Below are 23,157 nucleotides of genomic sequence, written 5' to 3' on the forward strand. Positions count from 1 at the left end.
TTTTTTGTGGGGGGAAAGCTTGTGCTTTTTGAAGAATTTTATGTTGACCATTGTCAGACAGGAGAGATTGGATCAGATGGACCAACTAGTTAAATCCTGTGTGGTGGTTTCATTGTTCCTGGAGTTCTAATACAATAGAACCTCAGAGTTGCAAACACCTAGGGAATGGAAGTTGTTCGTAACTCTGAATAAAACGCTATGGTTGTTCTTTCAGAAGTTTACAACTGAACTTGATTTAATACAGGTTTGAAACTTTACTATGCAGAAGAAAAATGCTGCTTTTAACCATCTTAATTTAAATGAAACAAGCACAGAAACAGTTTCCTTTCCTGTCAAATCTTTTTTGTTTTAAACTTTCCCTTTATTTTTTTAGTAGTTTACATTTAACACAGTCCTGTATTTTATTTGCCTTTTTTGGGTCTTTGCTGCTGCCTGATCGCGTACTTCCAATTCCAATGATGTGTATGATTGATTGGTCAGTTTGTAACTCTGGTGTTCAATACTCTGAGATTCTACTGTAGTTCTGTTGAAATTGTTACATTTGCAGTTTCTTCACAGACTTGGAGAATACCAACTGCAATGCATTAGTGATGCATTGTGTTATACAGATATGAATATATGTCAGGGGTGGCCAAACTTACTGACCCTATGAGCCGCATACGACAATCTTCAGAAGTTCAAGAGCTGGGGTGCTCCTGCCGGGGCTCAGGGCTTCCACCCTGGAGGGAGGGTGGGTCTCGGGGGTTCAGCCTGGGGGGGGGCGCTTCAGGGCCTCAGTCCCGTGGGATGTGCCTGCCCAGACTCGGGGCTTCAGCCCCACTCCTATTGAAGCCCCGAGCCGCAGCAGGTGTATCCTGTGGGGCTGAAGTCCTGAGACATGTGTCGTCCCTCCCCCTCCCCCCGGGCAGAAGCCCCTAGACCCACCACCCCACTGCAGGGCAGAAGCTCTGAGCTCCCCCCACCAGTCTGGTAGGTGGAGAATGTGGGGAGGGCGTGCGGGGCTCCACGAGCTGCACTTTAACTGTAAAAGAGCTGAGTGCGGCTCATGAGCCGTGGTATGGCCATTCCTGGTATATGTTCTCAATGTATTGTAAATGGCTGATGCCTGAGTTGCGTTGCAGTTATGGTTTTGTATGTGTTACATACATCTACACAGCTTCTCGTTAGCACTTTTCCTGAATGCCTTTTTCAAGAGCTGGGAACTTACACAAATCGTATAAATTCAGTCTGTATTACTGTAATCTCTACAGTAAAACTAAACAGCCCTGAAAGGGCAGAAGAAAAGGAAAGATCAACAAAGTAAGCATCAAGGATACTGCATCCAATATAAGCTTGCTGCACCTTTGGCTGTTAAGAAGGAACTGAAGGGCAGCTTGGGCCCCTTTTAGACCCTCTGAATCCTCCACAAAGGGAGGAGAAGAGAAGACCCCCAATGGACACTTATCAAGAATATTCCACAGCTCAATCCCAGGAACCATCAATCCTATAAGTGGGAACATACAGATGTCACTAGAAGAAGAAACATAGTATTAATAATTATATTAATTAATTAGGAAGCCCAAGCTGCCCTTCAGTTCCTTCTTAACAGCCAAAGGTGCAGCAAGCTTATATTGGATGCAGTATCCTTGATGCTTACTTTGTTGATCTTTCCTTTTCTTCTGCCCTTTCAGGGCTGTTTAGTTTTAGTTTTTAAGTTTAATTTAAAAGAACAATGAAAAAATGGTATCTGTTGGGTACAAGCATTTTCTGGACCTGCATGGAGCAGGAGGGCTACCTCATATTCTCTTATTGATGAAGGAAGCTCCTCAGGTCCAGTGGACTAAGTCTGGCAATGTGGAAGTCCAGCATCATCTATGGAGATCTGCTAGTCCAAGTGTCTCTGTGGCTGTGCTTAAGCATTGACTAGGTCCCCGGTCTTAACCAGTTGACTGAGACCAGTGCTGAAGTTCTGGTATAGTTCAGATGTTACTGAGGTCCCCGGATCCCTTCATGATGACCTTATTTGGTGTCAAGATCCTGCTGCTGTCGACTGTAGTGAGCCACAAATGGTTTGTCCACTAGAAGTGGCACTAAGATCCCCAGATCTAGCCAGGTTGTCAGAGTCCAGTGCCTAGGGTATAATACCATGGACTCTATAACACTTCATCAAGGGGTTCTTGCCCATTTAATGTCCACGCAGCATTCTGTGTCATCTGCATCTGGCACAATAGAGTCTGGTAATCAGTGCACAGTGTAAGTGTCACTCAGACCTCTGGTTCTACCAGTGAATTTGGAAAACCACTAGTTGAAGTGATTCTGTACCCAACTCACATGACCGTAGGATCCTTGGATCCATCTTGTTCAATGTAGTTCAGAGCCAAATATCCAGCACTGTTATCTTGGATAAACCATTTTTCAGTGTGGTTTGGTGCCCATTACCAGAATACTCAGGTCCTTGAGTTTATCCAGGTCAACTGGGTCCAGCGCCAACACCAGTGACTGTCCCTGTAGTGCTGCTTACTGAAGGTGTGTGAATGTCAAGGTGCTGAAAGACCTGCACCCTTGATTTTTCTCCATCAACTCTATGCTTAGCAGTCCAGTGCTGAGGATCCAGTGCTATAGGTTCAGGAGAATTGCATACATGGAAGTTCTACATCTAGCATAAGTGGCTTATAGGTCCCCAGACCTTTCTAGATTGACTGAGTCTGGTGCTGAGAACCTGGCATCATTGACTATTGGTTTTTATAGATGGCACCATAGTACCCTGATTCTCTGGGGTTCTACTGAGTCAACATTCTTAAATCTGGGTCTCCTATCCTGGAGTCTTTCCAGCATCAGACGTTTAGTTTCACATACACACTATTCAGCAGTGATGTTTACTTCTAGCCCCTACAGAGACAGTTAAATGGATCTCTAGGCATTCCTTTTGTTGGAGTCCCTTCAGATGAAATCAGTAGAACTGTTCATGTTTTCAGTCTGGGGTCCTGAGTAGGACCTGGAATGGCCTATGTTGGCTCTGAAACCCTTCAACTAGGTTTCCTAACCAAGATGTCTGAGCTCTGAGACAACTTGGCACTGAAACCTTGGAAACTGTCCTTAGACTCAGATTGAAGTGGCTTCAGTGTCTACTGGGTCTCACTCATTGTTGCACTATGTAGTGGCTCTAAAAACGACATACTTCTCATCTGGTGCTGATGCTCTGACTTTTTAACCATCAAATGCTATTGTTGTCTGGAGACACCTAGATTCCAAACACCAGTGTTAGTATTTTCTTTCTGAAGATGGGCTGTAAAGAGCTTTCCTAGATTCTGCACCTTTATCATTCACTGACATAGATTCAGCAAACCAGCATGCTTCTCCTACTTATGTGCAATTGATTGCACAGTGATGTCCCCTTAGCTTTCAGGGAACACCTTTTAAAATAAAAATTAGTTTTGGAAGCCACTCCTTGGACCACTCTGCCTTGCCACTGAAGATCTCAATTCAGATCTGATTGAACCTTCTGATGCCACATCTCCAATGCTTCATTTCGGGAATCCGTTCTGCTGCAGTGCCAGGAAGACCTTGGATTTGTATCCTCCATTTGGGTGTAGCAGACTATCTGTTTCAGGTGCAGGTGCCTTGGAAGTTTTTTTTTTCTTCTTTCCTTTAATTGTTTTAGGTGAGCCTGATTATTCAGGTAGTAACAGTGCCCAATGGGAAAGCACTTAATTTGTAATTTTGGAATTCTTAACAGAGGACTGATACCAACAACACCAAGAAACTAGTGCCCTGTGGTGCTATTCATCGGCCCATGAAATGGTTCCTATAAGGTGACATACGCATTATATATTGCCTTTTAAAGTGACAAACTTGAGCCTACTATTAGGCCAACTATCCACGAGATTTTCTTTCAAGCAGCAAACTTTAACCTCCCCCCCACCCCTCCCAAACCCACTTAAAAAAAACACCCTGCTATCCTGACCTCATCTGTCTCGAACCTCAGGGCATTCATGGCTATATCTAGACTGGTCCACAAGTTGATTCCGTAACAGTGCAACTGGGTGATACCTTTATCCAGGCTATGTTTTTTGGAAGTCTAATGGATCCTATTGAAAAGGAGGAACTTTTGACCAAACAAACCTCTTTTAATGTTGCAGTCTATTACACTTTGAACATTAAGAACTGTTTGAGATCCTACCAGGCGTTGTGGATTGTGATTTCAGCTTCCACCTTCACATGCTCAGAGCAAAAGTCTTTACTCACCTTAAAATAACCTAGTTTATGGAAAGGTTGCATCCCAGTGGGATACTTGAGGTTAATTGCTTTGCCTTGATGGCTGCTTCAAAGGAAACAGTATTTCTTTTTAGCAATACACTTGGCTGTACTGTGGACACCACGAGGTGGGTATATGCATTCAGCTGCTCAGGGGATGTTCATTCAAGTGCACATTTCTCTTTTGCTTTGGGGGTGGGAGTCTTGTGTCACAAAGCCCTTGGGATTTTTGGTCTGCTGTTTGTCAGAGTATCCTTTAATACCAGTGGTTCTCAAATTTATTTGATCGGGTCCCCCCCTTTTTATGTCTGTTGTCGTTTATGCCCCCCTCCCCAAGTACATATACCGCCACCCAGCTCTGAAGGCAGAGCAGAGAGTAGCAACTGCTGGCCCGGTGTCCACCTCTGAAAGCAGCGCCTCGCCAGTAGCAGTGCAGAAGGGAGGCAATGTGAAAAGTGATACTTGTCAAGCTCACTTTTCAGAGCAGACTTAGCACCCCATTGCCACTCTTACTTCTGCACTGCTGCTGCCACCGTTGGGGCTGACAGCCAGAGCACCGCCACCTCCAGCTGAGGGATTGGGGGGAGGGGAGAGCCCGAGCCTGGTCTGCCTCATGGTGAGGGATGGGCGGGGCGGGGAGGAGAGCCTGAGTCTGGACTGTGGGGCTCCAGCTGTCAGCGTTGGGGTGGGCGGGGCTCCAGCTGTCCCCTTTATCCCTGCCTCCTGAGTGTGCACAGCCCTTCCTCAGGAGCCCCAGCCACCTGGGGCTGACAGCCCAGAGCGCTTTTTAAATAAATAAATAAATAAATATAAACTATACAGCTTGCGCCTCCCTTGACACATTCCTGTGCCTCCTTTGGGAGACCGGCCCCATAGTTTGAGAACTATTGCTTTATACTAGGGGTTCTCAACCTTTTTCTTTCTGAGGTCCCCCCAACATGCTATAAAAATTCTACAGCCTGCCTGTGCCACAACAACTATTTTTCTGCATATCCAGTAGATTAAAAACCAGGGCTGGCATTAGGGGGTACTAAGCAGGGCAATTGTTTGGGCCCCCACACAACAGGGAACCCTGTGAAGCTAAGTTGCTCACTTCAGCTTCAGCCCTGGGTGGTGCGGCTTGGGATTCAGCCTTGGGTAGCAGAGCTTGGGCTTAGGCTTTCTGCCCTGGGCACCAGTGAATCTACCGCTGGCCCGGCTCTCTAGTTTATTTTGGCGGACCCTCTGAAACCTGCTTGTGGCCCCCCGGGGGTCCCCGGACATCTCGTTGAGAACTGCTGCTTTATACCATACACCTAGGAAGATGGCATTCCCCATAGCCATTGCTACAGACCTAGTGAGATACAGGCCAAATGACCAGTCCTCTATAAACTGTAGTTCATATGGCAAATGTGATTTGGTCAATGACCTCATCCACACTTCTAGTTTCCTTTTCCATTCTGTACAGACCATTATCCTGTCTCTCTTTCCCCAAGTCTTTTTTTACACCCCTGTTATGACTTGGAAGGTGTTTAATTTACTTGAAGATATCAAAAGGTATTCATCTAATCTGAAGGTAGCAGCATTGCATGTTGCCTTATTGTTTTTTTTTTTTTCATAGAATTTGTATAGATGTGTGCTTGAAGCAACATCTCGACCCCATTGAGGTCATCTGGGAGAGTGAAATTGTGATAGCTTCTAATGCTGTCTGGATGACAGGTAAAGAGCGGATGCTCGCCTGGTGGTTTTTCAGTCCTTGTTTACATAGAATGCCTCATCCCACCTTCTGGGGGGGTTGTACTGCTCACTCCTCTCCCACAAATGGGAACATGCAGAGGCCACTCAAAGGAGAGAGGTTATTTACCCAAGAGTGTTTCCTCTGCATATTCATATTCCCTGCCCACCTTCCCCACTTTGGAGACTCCGGTCAAGACTCTCAGATTTAGGGAAGCAACTGAAGGGTGGTTGCGGAGGGGTGAGCAGCCCAAACAGACACTGCTATCTAGAAGATACCTCAGGTCAAGGCCAGGAGGCACCAATCCCAGAATATGCAGAGATGACACTCCTGAAGAACAAGTTTACTGGTAAGTAACCTCTCCTTATGGTTGAGGTAGCACTTTCATTATAAACCCCTTGTTTTTTGGGTACTTATAATTTTTAGGAAAAAAAATTACTTCTGGGCTGCAATTACTGAAAGGATGTATCGCCCAGGATATAAAAGGTTTATCTGGTGCAGGAGGGTGTACTTTACACCTCCTGGCACTGATTTAGCTGAATTTGGCTCTCTGTGGACTGCTACCCTCAAGATGTCAGGACCTGTTAGGGCGGCATGCCATTTAAGCACTCTTAGGCTGCACAGTACACAGGGTATTTGGAACTTTTATCATCTTTCATCTTGTGACATTTCCTCGCTCCCTAAAAAAAGCAAGTAGGGTGGACAGTCCAGAAAATTCAAAGTTGTTATTCTCATAGCTATCATAATCTGGTCAGTTTATGCATATATATATTTTGGTGTAACATTTCACAGCATGTAGTATAGATTTTTACATGTCAGTAGTTCAGGTTATTTAGAATTTCCTGACTTGGTTCATTTAATAATCTGTTAATATATATTTTAATACAAAATTATAGTTCAAACTAGTTGTTTGATCAGTATATGTACTTAAGTTTGTGTGAATGCATATTTTTAATGTTTGGCAAGTTGTGAATATTTTTTTCCTATACATTAGTATTAATCTTTTGTGGAATTTGAACAGTTTCTAATATACTGTGTAACTGCAGTAGGAACCGGTTAACTGACAAAAGTTTTCAATTTATAAAAATTGCTCTCATACAAAGGGTTTGTATTAGAACTTTCATTCTGACTTTGCTACGGTAGGACTGATATTTCAGACTATTGAGTGGCAGTCTGAAGTTTTGTTTTTTTTTTTTTTTTTTTAATCTTTAGTGTCTGATAAGCCAAAGTTGGTTGTTTTTTTGTTTTAAATCCTCTTGGAGCTTTCTGTCCTGACCTGGACAGACTGTTTCAAGGGTTAATGAAATATTTTTATTCAAACATCTTAAAGAACTTTGCAAAAATTAATAGAATTCATCCATGCAGAACCCCTGTAAATTTAAGGAAGCACCATTGTGTCCATTTTATAGTTGGAGAAAATGAGGCACTTAAGTGATTTTTTCACCCAAGTTTATACAGTGAGTTAATCACACACTGGTGATATCCAGGACTCTTGACTCCTAGATCCTTCTGTCTATGTTCCCTCCCTTTTAGGAATGGATAAGTTTCAATACCCTGCCTGTCCACAAGATTGGAACTTGTAGGCGAGTGAAGGATTGGCATAATATGCATATATGCTAGTGCCACCCACCACAAAATCAACACCTGTTGTTTTGTTTGAGTAGCCCAGCTGAGATTTGAATTGTTTAATCCCTTTCTGATTTTTTCCCCTCAAATCTCATGTGATACTGAAAATTGCACGTCTTAATTATAGGTTAATTTTGGGGGCTGCTAACCATGATCTTGTCTCTTTTTAAAATGGTGATAAGGATGGCTATCCTCAGAAGTCACTTTTAGTGCCATTAACTCCCTTTTTGTTTTAGAACTATATATAACTAAGGCAATCACATCTGTAGATTTCAGACTTGATTCACTCTTGCTAGTGCAAGAATGCATACATCTCTTGAGCCAGGAAGGGCTGCTGTGGGGTAGAGGAGTGGTCTCTTCCTCCTTCCCCTTAATTTCTCTCTTAGCTAGGGCAGGCAGATCTTGGAAGGCCAGGGATTGGGATAGGCCTTGAAATTCTGATCTCTAGAAAACACCTGTTTTCAGAAAGTGAAGAGGGAAGCAGCTGCTCAAGTCTTTAGCAAATGTAAATTCAAGAAAAGGACCATATTTAATGAGGAAGGTGTGGCAGGAGTTCAAAGGAGAAAACCAGCTCTCCATAATAATAGATGGCAAGACTTCCCAATGTATATACAAGATTTTATATAGTCTACTGTACTCCCTTTTCTCCATGCTTCAGTTGTCATTTGTCTTAGATTGTGAGCTCTTTGTGACTTCTGTCTTTTAACCTGCTTTGTACAGTATCCAGCACGATGAGGCTTCTATTCTGATTGGAGCCTGTAGATGCTATCACAGTTCAAATGTTTAATATTAGCAGTAAAAGTGGGTGGTGGTGGCTAGGGAGATCAAGTTGTGTGCTGATTCGATGCATTCTCTGGAAAATCATTAAGGTCACCCTTCTTTAGCAGAATCACTAAGGGAAGGTTGTTACCTTTGTATACATACAAAAACAGGTGATTGTATTTGATATCTTCTGTGTAGCAGTTCGGAGGAGGTAATAAAACCCATTCTCGCTCACACTGTTTTTTTTAGGGGGGAGGTGGCTCAGTTTCATCTCCCTACTTAGCTCAAAGTCTGTCTAGATTTTTTTGATTTTTATTCACATTTAAAAAATATAAACCTGGAAGTGTGTGTGTATATGTGTGTGAAAACAGCTGTTCCTTTGATCTCCAGAATGTATCTAGTCTCCTTTGGCCTGGAGACATGAACATAAGAAATGATCATACTGGGTCAGACTAATGATCCATCTAGTCCAGTATCGTGTCTTCGGACAGTGGCCAATGCCAGATGTTTCAAAGGGAAAGACCAGAGCAATCCTCAAGTGATTCATTCCCTATCATCTGGTACTAGCATCTGGCAGTCAGAGGTTTAGGCACACCCAGAGCATGGACTTGTATCCTTGACCATCTTGGCTAATATCCATTGATAGACCTATCCTCCATGAAATTCTAAGGCTTCTCCTAGTCCTTGGCCTTCCATTCTGTATGCTGACACAAAGCCACTGGGCAGTCTCTTGAGACTCACTGTTATAGCTTGCACTGTACCCAGCATTCTGTTCAGAGCAGAGCTATTAGAAAATGTGTATTGGCACTCAACCTCATTGCTTCATTCCTGGTTGAACACAGGAATAAGACCTGTGACTGGGTGGACAAAATGCCTACTAGACTACAATGGGTCTTTTGTTTGTCCTGAAGATGAGCTGAAGCTAGCAGATGTTGCAGGTCAGACCAACAATATTAAGCCATGTCGGATAGCCTTCTAGTTGGAGAGAATAAAAAGGGAGGAGGCATGCTTCAGAACTGGTCTACTCTGAAAGAGAGATGCTAGGTCTGATAAAGAGAGGACTTGAGGTGCTCAGGTCATCACTTAAATTAGAAACCCTACAAGCAGCCCATTTTAGGGCTTTGTCTTATTGATAGTTTGTTAATAAAATCAAACCTCAGGAAGGGGGATGATTTTTGACCCTGCACCATACATGAAGAATGTATCTTAAAGCAAGTGGGGGATAATCACTTGCTCACAGGGTACACAGGGTGTAACAGCCCTGAGAGGCTAAGGGGGCAGCGCTGACATGAATGCAATAACACAATCTGGCAGAGTAAGTCTGATAGTATTTAACAAGCAAAAGAGGCAGCCATTGGTGGTATACTAGCTGGAGGAAAGCTGCTATAAGAGAAGGAAAACAGATCAAAGGAAAAAATAGGGCCAACATGTTGTGCAATAAATTGAGGATTTTTTTTTAAATTTCTTTTTAAATGAAGAGACTGAAGGGCTTAAAAAAAGCAGACAAAAAGCTGATGCCCTGGTAGCCCTAAATTTAAAGGGAAATCATTAGCAGGGATGGCGTACAGATTATCTGGAACAGGGTCAAATGCAGAGAGCCTGCTTGACTCACTCAGGCCTAGTGGCAGTTATGTTGGAGGCCTTAGGAATGCAGATAGCTCAGCAAGTATGTTCTCTCAGTGACGTACATGGAGTGTGTGCAGCATGCATGCTAAATGCAAGTGGTTGACTTTGTCTTCACTGCAGCAGTTCTGAGACTATAATAAAACCCATTCTCACCCATGCTTTTAAAATTATTTTTGGGAGAGGGGGAATTAAATTTAATTACCCTATTTTTGCTCAAAGTTTGAAACTATTGTTTTACCTCATTTTATTCATTTGATTTTTATGTTACATTTAAAAAAAATAAAAATCCAGAATGTGTTCTTATACAAAGCATTGATGCCTCTAAGTGTTCTATAATAATTCTTCAGTCCATAAACTAAAAATCCAAGAACACTTTTGTTGTGGTGTTTATTTCCTTTGTATAATCTATATGCACAGCATATTTTAATTGTTGTTGGACAAAGGTGATCTTGTTTTGAGTGGGCCTTTGTGCTCAAGGGAGATTAGGAATGCCAAATTGACAACATAGTATAAAGAAATAATGGCCAGTGAAATAAAATAAATGTTCAACTAAAAAGCAAGCCAGATACAAATGTGGAATGAAAATATCCCTTAGTAAATGTTAGCAGACAGTATTCAGAACAGATGTTGCATTAATTTGAGTATAGAAAATGTGGCAACTCTATGATGGCAATGGAGGAGCAACAGTGGTTCTAATCTCTTGGCTTCATAGAACCCAAGAGCCAATAGTATCAATGAAAGCTTATTTTCTTTTAAATATGTGTAGGCTTTTATAAAAATAAAAAATTAAGTGTGTGAAACCAAATTGTGTCTATCCTTTTTTTCTTTAGGGTTCACTTCTAGGAGGTGACAACGGAGCTCATTCTTCATGCACATTCAGATCGTGGCCTATTTTGAAATTTTAAAAGCAAGGAGACATATTGCTTATTGTTCGAGTTTTCTTTGTCATGTGAACACTTCTTAAAGTAGGAAATCATTTCATGAAGGCTACTGAATTGTAGGTGACAATGACCTATGTAGATCAGTTAAATACATCTGGGATCAAATAAGAACCAGCATTTTAAAGGTGAAGGGCTGTATATCCTATTCCCATCCTTTTAGCCATCTGATATCCTGTTTTCCTTTTTGAAAATTATCCTAACAAAGGTAAATTAAACTCTTGTATTATTTTTAACTTGAAAATACTTGTAGCAGTAAGAAAAACAAACATGAGATTCAGCTGCTTACTTGAATCCTCAGTTCATATCCTCAAATGCTGTCTGTTCATTACACAGTTTAATTTTCAACGCATCTGCTAAAATAAAGAAATAAAATGCGAGGGGCAAGATCCTCAGCAGGTATAAATCATTGTAGCTGTAGTGATTCAGTGGAGCTACGCCAGTTTATGCCAGTCAAGGAACTGTCCCAAGTTTCTGTTACAGCATGTTAACTTTAAAGGTGACCTGCAAAATGGTTTGTGCTATTTTTGCTGCTTTGACGTATAAAGAAGGTGTGAGATGGCTTTTCTGCTTTTTTCTTTTTTAAACATTAGAAATACATGTCTTCTCTAGTTGCTTACAGCGTCTTCCAGGAAACAGATAGACTTGGTATGCTTATAATATCACAAATACTAAGCAAAAATAACACGGTTAAATAAGAGAGGAAGTGATTTTATTCTGACTGTTGAAAACTTAGGGGTTTTTTTGGTTTGTTTTTAAACTCAAATGCCTGACAGATAGTTGGAAGAAAAGCTTTTTTCAATGGTTCAACAGTCTGTGCACTTCATTTGAAGTCTGAAAGAGCCCCCAGTGCACATGTCTGAGTTATCAAAAAACAGCTAAACAACCCCCCCCCCCCAGCCTAACCAACAAAACAGGGTAAGACAGAGTAGACATTCCTGATTATTCCAAGATTTAAAACAAAACAAAACAAAACCCACGAAGCAAGGAACTATTCAAACCCCCTTTATACATCATAAAGGGGCCTGCAGCTGGAGTGGTCCAAGCTGTTCTGCCGGCCAGGGTGGAAAATGTTTTTGGTTTCCCTGCCAAAAAAAAGAGCTGAATGGCACAGCAGTCTGGTGTCCCCTGGAAATTGGCACCTAGAGCACCTGCCTGTATAACCAGCCCTAGGTAGGGGGCCCAAACCCATTTCTCCCTCACTCTTCGCCTGCTTTGTAGGACAATTTGAAAGGGAGACAGCCTGGTTTAATGAAAGCAAAGAAATCAGTTCAGGTAGAACTTGAATTTACTGAGGCCCAATAGAGAACGTAATTTTAGTATGTTTAGGGGTTTAATATACTTCCCTTTGCATGGCTAACTCATTCAGATAATGTTTCATGAGCACAATGAGAAGATGTAAACAAAAAATACTGTTTTTCATTTTGAAAGCACTTTAAAAACATTAAATAATCAGCTCCATAAGATCACCTATGAGATCCATTGCATTATATAGTCACCAGTGATCTGAACTTGTTTGTATTTATTAAATAAACTATAGACCCTTAGGGGTGTAATTTTTTTGTCCTATTTGCATAGGACAATATCTGCAGAAATTGTACAGCTAACCCCCATTTATGGCTCACTGAAAATCTATTCCTTATTGCATTTGGATCTGATCCTGCAAAGCGTGGAACTGCCATTGACCTCACTGGGAGTCTCATATGGAGAGATTTCAAGATTTGGTCAGTCACATGACTTTTTGCCCTCAATGCATAAAGAAGTTTGTTTTAGCAGGTCTGTTTTACTATTTAGTGCAAAGATAGGGTTTTTTTAAATTATGTATTAATTTAAGTATGCCTTCTGTAACACTGTCCATTTCATTTGAAGCACAAAATACATTTTAAGCACAGATTTTATTCCTTTAAGCAGTATTCCATGAAATGGTTTTCACTGTGCTTTTTCTATGGAAATGGTGTACAGTTAATATTATTTATAAGGTGGAAGTAAAATAAGGTGCCTAATGGGACCACCTACCACTATGATAAAGAGACTTAGGGAAAATCTAGGCTCTTGGGATTTTGTATAAGGTTAATGGAAGTCTTCTGTAATGAAAAATGTTTTTGGTTGTAAAAGACCAACATTTTACAATAAACAAAGTTTATTTTCACCTTAGGTAACTATGTTGGATATCATTTTAAAGTTCATTTTCTTGTTTTGAATTTAATTTTCATAATGCTTCCCAGAGTGGAGTGATTTTAAATAATTGATTTTAATCATGATTTACATCAGTAAGCTGGAAACCCTGATTAAAATCAGTTATTTCAATCATGTTTTGCATTTGTACTTTTTAGTTATTTTCTTAAGGAAAAGTTGACTCTTATTGGTTGGTAACCATTAAAACGTATCTGTTTGCAACTAAATTCAGACCTTACACTAAATTCGATTCTTTTTGCTAACTAGGACAGTAATCTATTTCTGTACACATATATTTAAAGAGTTAGATATCTTAACATACACTTATTCAGATGAATAAATTTTTTACCATTTTTATTTCAGAAAATGGTGAAAAAGACATTTCTTCTTAGAGTGGTTGCTCATGTGCACTCCACAATAGGTGTGCATGCTCGCCACGTGCATCGGTGCTAGAAGTTTTCCCCTTAGCAGTTCCCGTAGGGGAGTGCCCCAGAGACCCCTGGAGTGGCGCCGCCATGGCATGGTATAAGAGGTGCTGCGCACTCCCCCCACCCTCAGTTCTTTCTTGCCGCCAGTGAAGGTGTTTCGGAGCTGCTCTGCTGTAGTTTTCCCTCCTTGGACTCTGTTAGTTCATAGTTTAATTTAAAAAAAAAAAAAAAGTAGTTTTAGAATTAAGTGCGCCTGGGTCAGGGCATGCCCCGGGCTTTAAGTTGTGCGACACTTGCAAACGGCCTATGCCCATGAGTGATCGGCACACGGACTGTTTATGCTGTTTGGGGGAAACCCATCTCAGCGACCGCTGCAAGATTTGCAGATCCTTCAAACCTCGGACCAAGAAGGAGCGAGACATTCAGCTCCAAGCCATTTGACCCTGACACCACTGCACCGCTCCGAGTCAGCACTGAGCACTGTGGCATTGGTGCACGGTGACCCAACGGTGCCCTCCACCAGTCGGCACTGCTCCCCGTCCACGGGACACTCTAAAAAGGGGAAGAAGAGATCTTCTCCGCCAAGGCACCGGAGCAAGACTGGGAGAGAGACTAGACCCGCGTTGGGCAGCTCTCAGTCCTCAACGGCCTTGCGGCCTCCGACTCAAGTTGAGCGGAGTAGCCCGGCCCACTCCGAGCCGACCTTCCCGGACGCTAGTGGCCACATTCGGGTGCCCTCCACGCCGGAGGCTCTGCAGGTGGCTCGAGACATTATGTCTCTACTGGTACCGGTAGCACCGCTGTCATCGTCTCCCCAGTCCAGAGGCAAGCCACCGCTTGGACCCCTGCAGTCGCCGCCTGGACGATACCGCTCACAGTCGAGGGAAGGTTCCCGATGCTGTTCCCCGCTCAGTGACCGCCCCATGCGCAGTCCGCGCCGTTCCCCATCAACCCCCACCAGGTTGTCTGGCTGGGTACCAACCGACAGGGGTTCCAGGTACTGCTCCGCCTTGAGGGAATGTAGACCTCGCGAAGAGAGCGTGCCCCGCCGAGACCGGGACAGATGGCACTGGAGGTTGTTCTCTCCGAGAAGCTACCGTAGCCCCTCACGGTACGGACACCGATGCCGTTCCCGCTTTTCGTCTCGCTTGAGGTCCCCGCCATGGCACCGTTCCCGCAGCCCCAGGCGTTGATCGCCGGCACCCCGCCGTCTCGGATCCGCCCGTCAGAGCCATTCACGGAGCAGCCGCTACAGACGGTACTCCTGCTCCTCCACGCCAGGATTATGGTCTCGCGTTTGGCACTGCTCCCGACGCCGCCACTCGTCCCAGTCCTGGGATAGTGGTCAATCGTATGCCAGCCCAGCCTCCCTTTGGAGTCATTAGTCGATGGGCCAGGCTAGTCAGGCTGGACAGCCCGCTCCGCCAGTGACACAGCAGGTGCAGTGGCACCGGGCTCCCTGGCCAGCGCAATGGTACCAATGGGCCTCGTGGGTCCCGACGCAGCCCCTGGTGGTGGCTCGCTCGGTGGCCAGAGCCTTGGAAAGACCATTGGCCTCCCTCTCTCACCCTTCCAAAAAAGAGTCTGGAGCGCTCATCCCCGGTCCCACACTCAGAAGGGGACCAAGTGGTGGGACCTTGGATGCCGCGGATACGGCTACAAGGTCTGTAGCTCCGCGGTGTCCATGAGGAGAGTGTCGTGGCTCCTGCTGTCTGGGTTGTCCAGCAAGGACCTTCCGTTCGATGGCAAGGCCCAGTTTGCGGAACAAACAGACGTGAAGTTACACGGTCTGAAGGACTCCCGCACGACATTAAGGACCCTTGGCCTCTATGTCCCGGCCCCGACCAAGTTCAAACCGCAGCAGGCTCCCAGTCAGGCCGCCAACTCCAAAGACGAGCCCCCTTATAAAAAATCAAGGGACTATTAAAAGTGCCCGCAAAGGAAATCCTGGCCTGGGCCCTCTAAGGGCAAACAGGCGGGTAAGTGCCAGGTTTGATGGGACGCCCAGGGGTGACTTACCAGTTCATACCAGTGAACCACCCAAAATAAAACTTTCCTTCTCCAACTGGTTGTGTGCTTTCCTCCCAAAGTGGTCACGGCTGACCTCGGACCGATGGGTCCTCAACACCGTCTCCCGGGGCTATACTCTCCAGTTTTTCTACCCCACCCACCCTCCATCCCCGTCCCTCTTCAGGGACCCCTCTCACGAGAACCTACTCGAGCAGGAGGTGAGGTGGCTCCTTGGCTTAGGAGTGGTGGAGGTGGTGCCAGCGGAGTTCAGACGCAAGGGGTACGACTCCCTCTATTTCCTTATCCCGAAGGCCAAAGGGGGGCTCAGGCCCATCCTGGACCTGTGAGGCCTGAACTAGTACATGGTAAAGCTCCAGTTTTGCATGGTCTCTCTGGCCTCCATCATCCCCTCTCTGGCTCTCGGGGACTTGTACGCCGCCCTCGATCTACAGGATGCACACTTACCGGGCGGCCGGAACTCTTGGTCGGATTGGCTAAGCTGGGACTTTTCTTCTCAGCACGAGTGGTCACTGCACCCGGAGGTGGTGCACAGGAATTTCCAAATGTGGGGCACACCCCAAATGGACCTGTTCGTGACCCGGCAGAACCGCTGTGTCCCCACTTCTGCTCCAGGGGAGGGTTGGGCATGGGTGCTATCTCCGATGCCTTCCTTCTGTTCTGGTTGGGCTGGCTTTTCTATGCCTTTCCCCCAATTCCACTGATCGGCAAAGTCTTGGAAAAGATAAAAACGGACAGGGCCCGGGTCCTCCTGATCTCCCCGACATGGCCTAGGCAACATTGGTACGGGATTCTCACGAGCCTGGCAGTCGCACTGCCGTGGCCGGTGCCAACGTGCCCGGACCTGCTCTCCCAGGACCAAGGTCGCCTCCTCCACCCCAACCTAGCAGCACTCCACCTCACGATGTGGCTGCTCGATGGTTAGGCCGGGAGGAGAGGACTTGCTCGGAAGGGGTTCAGCGCGTCCTCCTGGAGAGCAGGTGGCCCTCCATGCGTCAGGCCTACCTGGCGAAATGGTCTCTGTTTTCCCAGTGGGCCGCTGATCGGGGCGTCTTGCCTGTGGCTGCCCCGATCCAGCTTATACTAGACTACCTCCTTCATCTTAGAGCCCAGGGCCTAGTGCCTTCCACCCGCCAGTGCAGGGTCACACGATATTCTCTCATGCCATGACTGGCCAATTCCTTAAGGGTTTGGATTGCCTTTTCCCATATGTTCGGCCCCCAGTCTCCCTGTGGGACCTGAACGTGGTGCTGGCCAGGTTAGCTGGACCTCCATTTGAACTGCTTGCTACGTTCTCCTGGTCTCACACCTCGTGGAAGGTAGCCTAAATGGTGGCGATCACATCCACTAGACAGGTCTCGGAACTCCGGGCCCTGACCTTCGAACCCCCATACAGTGTTCCATAAGGATAAGGTCCAGCTCTGACCACATCCTTCGTTCCTCCCTAAGATGATCTCCGCCTACCATATGGGCCAAGACAGGGGTCCCCAACGCAGTGCCCACAGGCGTCATGGTGCCCGGCAGGGCATCTATGTGTGCCCGCCTACTGGCCGCCGGAGAAGCAGCCGCCGAGAAGTGGCAACATCAAGAAGCGCTGCCGCCGAAATGCCACTGATTTTAGGTGGCATTTTGGCGGCGACGCCTCTTTATGACGCTACTTCTTGGCGGCATTTCGGCGGCTGCTTGTCCAGCGGCCACGCTCCTCAGCAGCTAGTCGTCTGGCGCCCGCCACACGGAAAGGTTGTGGACCACTGGGCCAAGATATTTTCCTGCCGGTAATCTGTCCCAAACCCCACGTATCCAGTGAGGAGCATCGCCTCCACATCCTGGATGTGAGACGGGCTCTGGCCTTTTACCTGGAATGTTCAAAACCGTTCAGGAAGTCTTCGCAACTGTTCATCGCCTCGGCCGAACACATGAGAGGCTGGCTGATCTCCACTCAGCAGCTCTCCAACCTTGTGTATCCGTACTTGTTACAATCTGGCGGAAGTTCCCCCGCTGTCAATTGTGAGGGCGCACTCGACTAGGGCACAAGCCTCGTCGGCTGCCTTTCTGGCCCACATCCCTATTCAGGACATCTGTAGGGCTGCCACATGGTCATCGGTTCACACGTTCACCTCGCATTATGCGATTGCCTCCCAAACCAGGGAGGACACCAGGTTCGGCAGGGCAGTTCTCCGTCCCGAGTGTCTGTGAACTCCTACCCACCTCCAACAGATATAGCTTGGAATCGCCTATTGTGGAATGCACATAAGCAATCACTCGAAGAAGAAAAGACAGTTACCTTTCCGTAACTGGTGTTCTTTGAGATGTGTTGCTCATGTCCATTCCACATCCCGCCCTCCTTCCCCTCTGTCGGTGTTGTCTGGCAAGAAGGAACTGAGGGTGAGGGGAGTTCGCAGTGCCCCTTATATCGCGCCATGGTGGCGCCACTCCACAGGTAACTAGGGGCGCTCCCCTACTGGTACTGCTAAGGGGAAAACTTGTGGCACGGTGCACGTGGCGAGCACACACACCTATTGTGGAATGGACATGAGCAACACATCTTGAAGAACACCAGTTACGGAAAGGTAACTGTCTCTTTTCTTATTTATTAGATGATTTTTTACTTCTGATTTGTGTCAGGCTGCATTTGGATGGAAATTAGAATTCAATTAGAAATATGCAAAAACAGCATTTTATTTATTAGCTAAATAAAATTACCTTAAATATGCTGGATACATAAGAAGAAAGTTTATCAAAACATGTTTTGCATTTAAAACTAACTGATATGTTAAACAAAAGAAATACTATCTGTAGTTAGTGAATTGAACTTACTGTTTCTGGTCACCATGTTCTTCAAGATTCAGAACTGGTAGATTTCATCCTCTAGTTTTTATCCCTAGATTAGAAGAAGAAAACAAATTTTTAGTGCTTTTTCAACTCCCGGTTGGTTTCTTAACTTTGAATGAATTAGTCACTGAACTCATCTAGTTGAATAAACTGGAATGAAGAAAATATTCTCTCTCCACCTGTAGAAGGGGCTACTGCTATCACAAGCTGGCTTAGCATTCAACAAACTCTCTGGTTCTTCTTTGAATGTTGGTCCCTATTGTATTCATTCCACTGAGAGGTTACACACATACGGCATGTGTATAACCCCTCAGTGGAATACACATAGGGACCACGCGTCTTGAAGAACCTCCAGTTACAGGTAAGTAACCTCTTCTTCCAGGTGCTTAGTCAGTGACTTCCACCAGTTCAGTGGTTTGACTTAAAAACTTGGCAACAAACAGGTACAGCTTCATATTATTTTTTAATTTAATTTAAATAATTTAAATGATTTTAATAGATAATAAGTTTTAGGCTTTAACATAGGTTGTCATAATTTCAAACTTAATTTTAAGTAGGCTTATGTTTAAAAACAAAAATGTATTTAATTAAAAACATCTGATTTAAAATCAGATGTTTTCTTTTTAAAGAAATCATTGATTTCTGATCATTCTACAGTACATTTTAATTGCTCTGCACCAAAATGTTAGTTGGAGTTTAAGAAAAACTTTAATCTATTCATAGTTAGTGCCTGCTGAAGTTAGGGCCTCAAAAGTTTTCACTATTAATCTTTTTCACTTGCTTGTAATTTTCTGAAGTATTGTAGTTTGTGCCCAAAGCTGAATTTTCTGGAAAAGTGAGCACATCACTTCAGTCATTTTCAGTTATGAATACGTGACGAACATAGTTTCTCCTGGGTGGGTATCTTTTATGCTTCCACTGCTGCTGGGTTTTCTGCTTTTGTCCCAGGCTTTGGAACTTAGAGATCTTGTAATTTCACTTGGTTGCCAGCTCCCCCTGCTGGCACATTTAGATACTACACTCTCATCAGCTTCTGCCTCTGCACTGGAAGGTCACAGCTCTTCTTGAGTGCCCTTCTGTTAGAGGCAGGATATTGTCTGTTTTTCTTCTTGCTTCTTTCAGCTTACCAACGGTTCTGATAGGGAGATGGTCTTTAACAAAGGGTTTAGGGAAGGCTGGGGGTTTCTCCCAGCCACAGCACTTCCTAGCAGTAGTTGTAGCAGGCCTAGCCCTAGAATCAAAGGGGCTTCCCCACTCCTGACCTCAGCACCTGCAGTCTCTCCCCTACTCACAGCAGCTGTGCTAGTAAGATTACTGGAGCACTTTGAGCTTTTTTCAGAGACAGAATCTCGCTTTTTAGGGCTTTCCTGCTTCTCTAGCTACCTAGCTTCAACAACCCAGTGAGATGTCATCCAGGAGGAAGGACTTTGCTCAGTTTAAAGGGAAAAAATTCCTGAAGTGTGGGGGACCCTTCACTGGACTGCTGTAGTTTCAAGCGTTTTCTGCCTTGGAGGGTGGGGTCTAGCATCAGTGCCCATTCATTTCCTGTTTTTATTATTCTTTGTGATCATTTTAGGGGTGGTTTATGTGTTTTTAGTCCCTGGGTGGGAAGATGGAATAGACTCTCTCAGTCCAGGGAAAGCTCTGAATTCCATCCTGCCTTGCAATTTCACAGGAAACTCAGATCCTGCCATTTCCCCCCTTGTGTGGCACTGAAAGTTCAAAGTGTACTACTGCCTGGAGTCCCGTGTCTGCACCGCAATCCTTTAGTGGAAGAGAGAGAACTGTACTTTAGTACAATGATTTAGGATACCTTTTTCTCCAGTGCAAAGTAGATTAGCTGGTAGATCATATTAATTTCTCCTTAAAAATAATACACCAAGCAACCCAGCTCCCTCCAAGACACCCTCAAGAAAGTAGTCTTTCCTATACCAAAATTACTGGAAAAGACCGTGGACTCAGAATACATTCTAGAAAGGATTACATTTATCAGCTAGGCTACCAAGAACTACCAATTTCAAGTAGCTAAAATTACCAGATTGGCCCGGCTTTTCTCTGTGATGGATCCTGAAACACTTCTAGCTCTTCTTTGAGTGCTTCCTCGTGTCCATTCTAAAGTAGGTGTGTGCTCATCCCAAGCACCACCACCGGAAAGTTTTTCCCCTCAGTGGTATCCGTTGGGTTGGCTCCAGTGCCCCCTGGAATTGCACACTCATAGTGCCAGTATAAAGGGACCTGCCACCCCTCCTCCGCCCCTTCACCTCCTTCTTACAGCCTGTGACGGTTGCTGGAACTTCAGCTCATCCTTGCGTTTCTTAGTACCTCTCTCAGTGGCCTTAGTTCTCTTACTTGTACATAGTTAGTTTTTTGTAAAGGGTAAGTTTCAGTTATTTAGTTAGCAAGTTAGATAGATTAGCGGACCCGACTTAGCGAGATTAGCCCTCCCCTGGTGTGGGGGCATGCCTCGGTCCCTGGGGTTTAAGCCGTGTTCATTGTGCCCCATTCCAGCTGCCTCAAGTATCTGGGGAAAGCCCACATGCAGGAGCGCTGCAGAATCTGTAAAGGGTTCAGACTCTGCACTAAGAGAGACTGGGACACCAGGCTTCAGTTCCTCCTCATGGAGGCAGCACTTCGTCCTCCTTTGGAGCCGAACCATGCCGTCTCGCACTAAGTACTTCGGCCTCAATAAGAAGTGCCCTGGCTTCTCTTAGAAAGATGCTGCACTGTTCTGCATCTTGAGTGCTGAGACAGAACGTTTCTTCTGCTTCTTGGGACTCCTAGCACTGACAGTAGTCCCCAGTGCTGAAGACCACTCCTGCAAGAGATTCTCAGCACCACTCTACGTTACCTGTGCCAAGAAAGAAGCAGAAGAAAATGGACTGGGGGTGATCCCAACCCTGAGGTCTGTCGGACACAGAGATGCTGGCAGAGTGCAACCCATGCCGGACCACTCAGAGACGCCAGCTATTCTCCTGGTACTGTTGACTCCGGCCCTGGAAAGGGCTCTGTTGAGTCTGGCACTTTTGGACTCTCCCCCAAGAGAGAGCCATCGGAGCTCAACTACCCTGGCATTACCATCCATGCCAGAGGAGTTTGAGGCAGTGAGGGAGTTGTTATTGCTCCTGGTATTGCCATTCCCTGCCATTCGGGAGCTGTCAGCGGCGGCACCAGAGGCAAGAGTTCCCATGCACCAAGGCTCCAGGTGCCATCAAAAGGGAAAAACCTGTCTCCCTCCCTTCAGACACCGCTCCACCCTGCTCGCCAGGAAGTGATTCCATGGAATTGTACGCCTCTTGCAGGAGCTGACTCTGCTCCAGCTGGTGTTACCCAATGGCTGACATGGGTCTGGTCATTCCACCGGCGGCCTGGCCACCAGTGCGGTGGCAGATGCCATTACAGTGGTTGTTTTGGAACCCCTGGGCTTTTTCACCAATCCAGGGATCAAGTCCAGGAGGTCCTATTCCATTGTGTTGGAGTCTAGAGCTCCCCCACCACCATCCCTGGAACAGGGCCCAGGTTCCAGTACTGAGCCCAGCGCTGAATTTCAAGACCTGGCAGCGTGAGACCCATCTGGTGCTAAGGGGGAGGAACAGGGCCCCGTGCCTCTCCTGATGAGGCGGTGGCCGGAACAAGTATAGCACCTTCCCGGGATGATTATAGGGCGCACCAGGAGCTCCTCCAAAGGGTAGCTCAAAACCTGGGGATCCAGGTAGAGGAGATTTAGAATCCTCCCATGCCCTGGTGGATATTCTTGTGGTATCAGTCCCATCAGGAGTGGCTTTGCCCTTGAATGAGGTCATTTTGGACCCCATCAAGACCTTATGGCAGACCCTAGTGTTCCTGTAACCAACGTCAAAAAGGCTGGAGAAAAAGTACTTTGTTCCAGCCAAGGGGTTTGAATTCCTCTACACCCATCCAGCACTGGATTCACTGGTTGTATAAGAGGCCAACAAGCAGGAGCGGCAAGGTCCAACTCCCAAAGCCAGAGATGCCCAAAAATTAGACCAGTCTATTCAACTGGCAACCTCCAGTTCAGGATTGCAAACCAGCAAGCACTCCTGAGCGGTTATGATTTTAATTCTTGGAACTCGATGGCAAATTCAGAGAACTATTGTCCCAGAAGTCCAGGAGTGAATTCTCAGCCCTAGTTGAGGAGGGAAAATTGGTGGCAAGGGCGTCCCTACAGGCAGCTTTGGACTCAGCATACTCTGCAGCCCAATCCGTGTCTTCGGCTGTGGTTCTGAGGAGAAGTTCTTAGGATAAGCCTGAGAACTGAAGCTATGAGGTGCAGCAGACCTTACAGGACCTCCCCTTTGAGGGCTCTTCTCAGAGCAAACAGATGCAAATTGCACAGCCTGAAGGACTCAAGAACCACCCTGAAGTCCCTAGGGCTACATACACCGGCTTCTTCTGGGAAGCACTAGAAGCCCAACCGGCTGCTTGCTTCTATCCGCCACAGTCTCGCTATATTGAGAGAAGGAGCAGATGATACAAGAGGAGACCTACACCCCAGTCCTTGTCTGCTTCCATGCCTGCCCCCCCCCCCCCCCCCGACCATTGACAGGGTCTAAGCAGGCCTCTTGATGGGACACTCAAAGATGACATACCAGGACAATGTGTGGATCCAATTTTCCCCATTTTTTGTGGACCGGTTAATTCCACTTTTATCAGGCATGGGCCTGCATTACCTGGGTGCTATGCATGATAGCACTGGGGTACACCCTTCAGTTCAGTTGTTCCCCTCTCTATCAGTCTTCAGGGATCCTTCTCATGAGCAACTTCTAGCCCAAGAGGT

General features: G+C 45.7%; 1 protein-coding gene across 1 annotated transcript in view; it reads left to right on the plus strand.

Moving 5' to 3' along the window:
- The window catches only part of PHF21A (PHD finger protein 21A), a 273,573-nt gene that overhangs the window by 17,278 nt on the left and 233,138 nt on the right, over window positions 1-23,157 (plus strand). Inside the window, exon 2 of the mRNA XM_065403270.1 lies at window positions 5,834-5,931. The gene's annotated coding sequence lies outside the window, so the exon portion shown is untranslated. The remainder of the gene's footprint in view (window positions 1-5,833; window positions 5,932-23,157) is intronic.

This window comes from Emys orbicularis, chromosome 4 (assembly GCF_028017835.1).
Source record: "Emys orbicularis isolate rEmyOrb1 chromosome 4, rEmyOrb1.hap1, whole genome shotgun sequence".
Taxonomy (NCBI): domain Eukaryota; kingdom Metazoa; phylum Chordata; order Testudines; family Emydidae; genus Emys; species Emys orbicularis.